The sequence below is a fragment of the Pelodiscus sinensis genome, chromosome 3 (assembly GCF_049634645.1).
Source record: "Pelodiscus sinensis isolate JC-2024 chromosome 3, ASM4963464v1, whole genome shotgun sequence".
Classification (NCBI taxonomy): domain Eukaryota; kingdom Metazoa; phylum Chordata; order Testudines; family Trionychidae; genus Pelodiscus; species Pelodiscus sinensis.
Genome location: NC_134713.1, coordinates 19,649,208 through 19,657,338, shown reverse-complemented (window position 1 = coordinate 19,657,338; position 8,131 = coordinate 19,649,208).

The following is an 8,131-nucleotide window of genomic DNA, read 5'->3' as shown; positions in this document are numbered from 1 at the left end:
TCACTAGACATGTGACCTTGAGGGAAAACGAAGGAATCAGTCAGAGACTCCAGTTTGTAGATGCACAAGGGAGTCAATGCAAGGACCTCTAGACATTCAGGGAAATATCTATGTTTTTGCTTCCTCACAGTTGTATCTCCCCAGCTTTACTCCACGTCTATCTCTCTTACACTTGTCTCTGCATTTTTCTTTCTATTTAGTTACAAACAAAACCAAAACATAAGCAAACAAAACAGTAACACTGACTGGACATTTGTTGCCATCACATTGTTCATTCTGTGTGTTTTAATCTTTCCCAAAGGTATCTATACACCGCAAATAAAGTGTAGTTGAGACACAGGTAGGTATACATGTGCTAATAAAATGTAGCATGTAGATGGTGGCATGCACTTCAGCACTGGGCCAGCAATCCCGGTATGTGTCCAGGCTACCTGGGTAGCCTTCAGTGATGCCATGATGCCTACCAGAGTGACCCAAGCTAGTCACATTAAGCTAGTTCGGGTATGCTGACACATGTGGCAATTACTTCTTAATTTAGGGCAGCCATTCTCAAACTTCAGCAATCCAAGGACCCCCATTTTTATTTAAAAAATTTTGTGGACATCCAAACTGGTTTCTAATTTTCCCCAGGGGTGCTCAAAACTCTCACTCCGCTTCAGGATCCACTCCCATCCTCCAAGGCCCTGCTTCCACCCCACATTTTCTTAACCGCCCCCCATCCATGCCCTTCCACTTCCCTTCCTCTTTCTACCTGCATGCCCCCATCTCTGCTCCTTCCTCTGTATCCCAGCGCCTCCTGCATTCCACGACATACTGGGGGCATTAGGAAGGAGGGGAAGGAGCTGATCAGTGGACCAGCAGCTCCAGACCTGACCCCTGGGCTCCCTGGAGCACCTCTGCAGACCCTGGTTTGAGAGCCCCTGATTTACAGTGTAGATATATACTTAGGCTGTAAGCTCTTTGGGGACAGGGATCATCTTATACTCTGCTTTTACATTGCTTGTCATTCTTGACTAGCTTTTATATATTACTATAAAACCATGATTAATAATATATCAGGACCATCCTTCCTACAATGCATGAGTATGTGTTCTTGCACAAACACACACACACTCATGCATGCACACATACTTTCCATTTATAGGGTCCAAATAAGTATAATTTGATAGTTTCTTCAGCCATGGTGTCCAAAATGTTCTTTCTGGATACAGTACCTACATTTCAAATACTCTGCAATATAGCATGCATACTTATTCCCCATGGTGTCTGGTGATCCATAGCACCCAAGGTTGAATTAATAAATTAAATATAGCTGATGGGCTGTCTATCTTAATGAAAGGAAACATAATATCATAACAATTATTTTATCATTTAGTTATGTAAATTTACCTTACCTTGAGTGGGGAAATAATTAGACAATTCACCCAGATTTGTATATTCCATCATTAAAGGCATTCTTGGCAGGGTTAAATATAGAGGAAATGCTCTCAGACTTGGAGGACTTATAACGATATCATCTCACTCTTACATAATTTTTTTTATCCTAAGGGTTCAAAAAAGCTTACATGGTTTATCAAACATGGCAAATGATAATGTCCTGTTTGAATTCTGTGCTCAGGCAGAACACAACTGACTTCAGTTGGGCTCTACTCTGTTGCATGGAATAACTTGCTAGATCAAGTTATGAAATGTATTAGAATCATTCCTCCCACAACCAAAATGCAGCCATGTCAAGGAAGGAACAAGACCTCCAAACAACAATACACAAGAATTTCAGGAGTGATGGTAGGGAAGACAAGCAGATCTTAAAAATTCATTAGAAATTTTCTCCTATATTTTCAAAAATTACAAAAATTCCAACCAAATCTAGACCTGCTAGAGAACCACGCAAAAACTGATACCAAAAGTCAATCACATTTCTTCCATTACATTTTTTTCAATTCCAAATGTCAAAATTTTGAAATTGAAATTTTGAAACAGTGTTGAGCCTCTGTGTATGCAGCAGTTTTGGAAATGAAGTTAAGCTGAGTAGCACACTGAACTAAATTTTTCAGCGTGAACTTAGGGTAAAAAAAGTTATAATCCAGTGGTTGCTGACCATGAGTGTGACAGTGCAAACCCACTACTTTCATTTACTTGCTGCTATGGGATTAGGCCAGGTCTACACTATACCTGGAAGGCTGGCTTAAGGTACACAACTCCAGCTACAATATAACATAACTAGAGTACAATGCAGGACTATGTAGCACTTTAAAGACTAACGAGATGGTTTATTAGATGATGAGCTTTCGTGGGCCAGACCCACTTCCTCAGATCAAATAGTGGAAGAAAATAGTCACAACCATATATACCAAAGGATACAATTTAAAAAAATGAACACATATGAAAAGGACAAATCAAATGTCCTGGGGGAGGCACACAGGGGCAGCAGGTAGGGCTGGGGAAGAGATCCAGTCCCAAACTTTGATGGAGACATGCCTCTGTGCCCTTATATTCATCAAGTATGAGCACCATGAGCCCCTTACAACTCACAACCCCTCACCACTCCTGTACCCCATATTAAGTCCAATAATTTCTGTTTAACTCTACCATTTTTCAAAAAGGCATCTAGTCTTAATTAAAGAAATCAAGAGACAGATATTCTACCACTTACCTTTGCAGTTTGTTCTAATGATTAATCACCTTGCCAGAGGAGGCTGTGAAGGCTAGGACTATAACAGAGTTTAAAGAGAAGCTAGATAATTTCATGGAGGTTAGGTCCATAAAAGGCTATTAGCCAGGGGATAAAATGGTGTCCTTGGCCTCTGTCAGAGGCTGGAGAGAGATGGAAGGAGACAAATCGCTTGATCATTGTCTTTGGTCCACCCTCTCTAGGGCACCTGGTGTTGGCCACTGTCGGCAGACAGGATACTGGGCTAGAAGGACCTTTGGTCTGACCCAGTATGGCCGTTCTTATGTTCTTACCTTCACTGTTAAAAAAAATGGGACTACTCTAGAAAGTCTATTATGTGAATATTGATGAGTATTTATGTAAGTAATCTCACTGAACTCATTCATGTGGAGAACTCTCATAAAGTACTTACACCATCTGAGAAAGATTTACAGTATTGAACTTGAAGAGCCAAATTCCGCCCTGATTTCTACTGGTCTGTCTCGGTTCTCACATTGGAATTCATCCCCATATCAATGAATAGTTGACTTCAGCATGGTTACATGGAGAATTTATGTGTTTCTCTGTTTGTAGGATCAGCACTTCCATTTGTGGCTGATATCATGATTTGTGGATGATTCAGAGGCTATTAACTAAGCCTCTGTTTCAGTTACAGGACTATAGAGAGACAAGGTGGGTGAGGTAATATCTTTTATTGGACCAACTTCTGTTGGTGAAACAGACAAGATTTTGAGTTACACAGATTCCTTCTTCAGGAACTAGATTATTCAAGGTAAAGTGGCTTGTTAACACTTCTGAAGTCATAGGACAAAAACAGGGATTAGTGAGCTACACACTGTTGTCATAACCTATAAATCCAATGTTTATATAGATGTTAATAATTTCTCATACAGGCTAATTTCATCTGCAGGTATTTAGAAGAGGAAAGCAGCAAAACTATTATCATGGTAGCTCCACAAGACAATAATGGTTTCAATGTAGATGGCTATAAAATCTGAATTTATGGCAGTTGGCAAACCTAGTGACAGAGTCAGAAATCCTTACTCACCCTGAATAGCATCTTATATCACAAGTAAGCCTGACTGACCGTAATGTGGCATAAATACTACTTAGCATAAGAAAGAGTATCATAACATATTCCATAATATTTTAGTTTCTTTGCATCCACTTTTTTATAATCTATTTATATGCTAATGACAAAGCATAAGTTTATTGATTTTTGTTGTTCTCAATGACTACCAGTTATCCTTACAGAAAGAAGTTTTTTGGGTTAAAAGTGGCAGATGGAAAGGAATGTTGCTTTCATTTACATTAAAATATAACTTTTCTATGTTCATTATGTGAATTATATTACTTGAAGTAACACACTTCAAGGATCTTCATGTAAATAAAACCAGGCACATTACAACTGCTATTGTGATATTTATCACTGATGGAGCTTGCATGATTGCAGAACTATATAAAAATCTTTAGGGGTTACCTTAGCTTAATGGTGTTCTTCCCTTTCACTCACCATCTATTTCTTATTGCTAACATCTGCTTGGAAATAAAAAGGGTTTTATATTTCCAAGGGACATATTTGGCTCTAAAGAGAACTTTGCTCATTTTATTTAACAAATATTTAAGTTTAATCAGGTTTTTAATTCCAGAAATATTACAGCCACTTATCTTAAATGACTTGCAACTCAGATCTATATATTTTAAAATGTCGCTAATGAAAAAGAATAATGTACTAGCTATTGTTGGATTACATTGCTGAAAATGAACTTCTTTGCTTTCTCTTTTGATTAGTGTTTTGGCATTTCTTCAGTTGCTTTGACCTGTTTGTTTAAACCCTGGTGCAATAATAATAACAAATGAACCCTATTACTCTTTCTGTTTACTCACTTCTGTTCTGATGCTAGGTACTCTCTTCTTAAGCTTGTAAATGTGCATTACACCAAATACAAGGAAGAAATATCGTTATGTGAATAATAGAGGACAAACCCCTTATAAACTTTACAAGAATCCTTTATTGTGAAATAAAGCTAAGGTTTCAGGGAAGGAGAAAATGATGTTTTGCTCACATTGATGAATGCAAAAATTATATACCGTATTTTACTTACTAAGGTGCACTAGTAAAATACATGGCATGCTGTTTTACAGGCAGTAAAATACTTTTTCCAGATGTGGCTTCATAATTCTCCAAAGACTATCATAGTTATCATAAGATTTATGGAGGATAATTTATTAATCACATTTTTTTTTTACTTTGGAAATCTGTTTAGTAAGATGAAAGAGAGCTTTAGAATAAGTCATTTCAACCAAATGTGGATGGCATTATGATATCAAGTTACCTCTTTTGTTCAAATTATTTTTAATGACTTTATTTGTTTTATAGCCTGCACAAGTCAGTACCAACTTGGTGGTAATGATATATCCGGCAAATCTCTAACATTTTAAATAACAGCAAAGAAACTTTTTCTCCCTATACTAATGTAACTGAACTAGGCTATAATATTGTTATCATTTATTTAGGGATATGTAGGCTACTAAAATTTATTTTTATAAGATTTGAAGGAGACAAAGCTTATAAAACTATGGCTCACTTCTGTAACCCAGCTTCTTTAATGAAAGGTTATAAGTGGATCCTGTGTGTAAAGCACTGCAAGAAATGCATTCTGATTTAAAATCTGTATTTTACAATCAGATTTGTGTACCTGAAGCTGTTTTATTAAATCTGCAATGAACATTAAAGTAATGTGATGACCAAAGGTGTGATCCCATAGGTATTTCATGCAGAGACCAGATCCAAAGCATACAGAGATAAATGAAAAACATTTCCCTGGCCTCAGTGGCCTTTGGATCAGGCTCAGAAAACTTGTTGAATTTACCAAATGTAATCTGAGTACTTCAGCCACAAATCTTCCATAGCTTGACTCATGCCAGATACTAACAGGGAATTATATGTCCACCTATCTCAAAGGGCTGGAAGGGACCTTGAGAAGTCAGCAAGTCTAGTCCCCTGCCTTCATAGCAGGACTAAGTACCATCCCTGATAGATTTGCCTAAGGTCCCTAAAGGGCCCCTTCAAAGATTGAACTCACAACCATGGGTTTCACAAGCCAACACTCACACCACTGAGCTATCCCTCCCCTATGTTCTAGTTTAGTTCCTCCATGAATGAATCTACTCCTTTCTTATTGACATTCCAAAGGGCAATGCTGTGTAATTGCTCCTATACGACAGGTTTCTGTCATGTCACCCTCCTAAAAAAAGCTATTAAGAAGTTTAGTAAGGAAACATGGGTGCTGGTGGCTTGGGCTCCTTATCTTCCTCTGTCTTATCTTACTGGTACTGTGGAATGAATGAGCCAGGCTTTGAATGAGATTGGCGTTACAAATTTGTCAAGAGACAATTGAAGTCATGCTGGTTGGTTGGAGAAGAGCTGAGCAAGATTATATCAGTGCCTGTTTGCTGGAGAGCATCCACCATTTCTTACATAGAATTTCAATTTGGCTGTCTTGGATGCTCAGGTGAAAAGTTGCTGCTCAGAATTCTATTTTTCATCTGGACATTGCTGCTGTTATCTTTGCCTTTTCACCTAGGGTATGTCTACACTACAGCATTATTTCAAAAGCTCTTATTTCGAAATAGTTAATTCAAAATAAGTTATTTTGAAATAACACATCTACACACAAAATGTTTGCTATTTCGAAATAGTGCGTTCACACTGAGTAGATGCTGAATCGCATTTAAGACTAGCTGGAACCAGGTCCGACAGGGCAACAGGTCAGGAGTTACCTTGTGTGGCTGCTGCCTGAGACTATCAGAGGCCTGCCCTTAAAGGAACCCCCCCTGGACAACCGGTTCTCAGGTTTCCCTGCTTGCTTGCCTACCTCGATGAGGGACAGCAAAGCATTTTGTCTCTGTGTGCTCTGGTTGCCCTCACTCAGGACACCACAGCACTCTGCAACATGGAGCCAGAGCTACCCCTGGGCATGCTGGTGCTTCTTGTGGATGCATTGCTGTGAGCCTGGTTGCACTTTCTGCAGGCTGCCATCCGGGAGGTCCATCCAGGAGGCTGTCAGTATCCAGGAGGGCCTCGGGAGAGCTTTCACCCTTAGGAGCAATAAGAGCCTCCCTGGTCTGCCCCACTGGGCGCTTGTGCCTCATTCCTCCCTCAAGTTCTTCCACTTACCCCTTCTTAAGCCCCCTTTTTGATGTCAAATAAAATACACTTATTTTCATGAACACAAACTCTCTTTATTTAACAAAACTGCCAGGGCTCTTTATTTAACAAAACTGGGGGCGAGGAGATGAAACACTGGTGAGACTGGGAAAAGGAGGTGGGAGAGGGGAAGAGAGAGGATGGGAGAGGGGAGGGGGAAACCTAGGAGGAGGGAGCTGGAAGGGAGAAGCAAGGGGAAGAAGCAGGAGTGGAAGCTCAAGGCTCAGGGTTGGGGGTCTCGACCGGACCAACTTGATTTTCATGCAAACCTGCTTCTGAGTTTGCATGTGGCCTTTGGTGGCCAGGCTGGCAGCTATCTTGCCATAGATGCCCGTGTTCCTCTTCCTAGTGCAGAGATCATGGATGTTGGGGGATGCCCCCCAAACCTGAATAAGATCCATAATCTCCACCCTGGACCAGGAAGGTGCCTGCCTTTTCCGGGCTCTGGCAGGCTCCTGGGAGCTGGCAGACTGCTCCTGGGGAGCAGTGGAGAGCTGGCTGCCAGTGGCTTGCTGGCTCATGTTTTGGGGCCACAGGGTCAGGGGCCCCAGTGGCCACTGCTGCCTCTGGGCTGGCAAGCTTGGAGCTGGCACAAGCACTGTGGCCAGAGTCAATCCCTTTAAGGGCTCTGGGTGGGGGAGGGAGAGGAGTGTTCTTGGTTGAGGCTGGAGTGGCCACCGGGGCACCCTGGGAAGGCTGGAGGCCCCCTATTTTGATACAAGTGTCTACACAGCACTTATTTCAAAATAGCTATTTCTTATTTGGCGTTATTCCTTGTTGAATGAGGTTTACCAAATTTGAAATAAATGCTCTGCTATTTCAAATTAATTTCAAAATAGTGGTTTGGCTATGTAGACGCTATTAAATTATTTCAAAATAACTTTGCTGTGTAGACATACCCTTCGTGATTAGATTAATGCCTTCCATGCTACATCAAACGAAACCTTGTGACTATTTGGGAACCAAGTGGTTGCCTGAATATTCATGCACACAGGGTTCCAAAGCCTGCACCAGTTTTCAGAGGATCTTAAACTGTTGATTTTAGCCTATTGATACCTGGCTGCCTAGGAAACTACCATACTTCCCACATGATCAGTGGATTAACTTCAATTATCAACCCCAGAGTTTAAACAGAAGGACCTGATAGGAAACTGTTATCCACTACAGGATCTTCATCCCTGCAACTCACTCACCTCTTGGTCCAGATTTGCTAATTTTCTGGCCATATTGCAAGTATTTTTCTTTGTAGC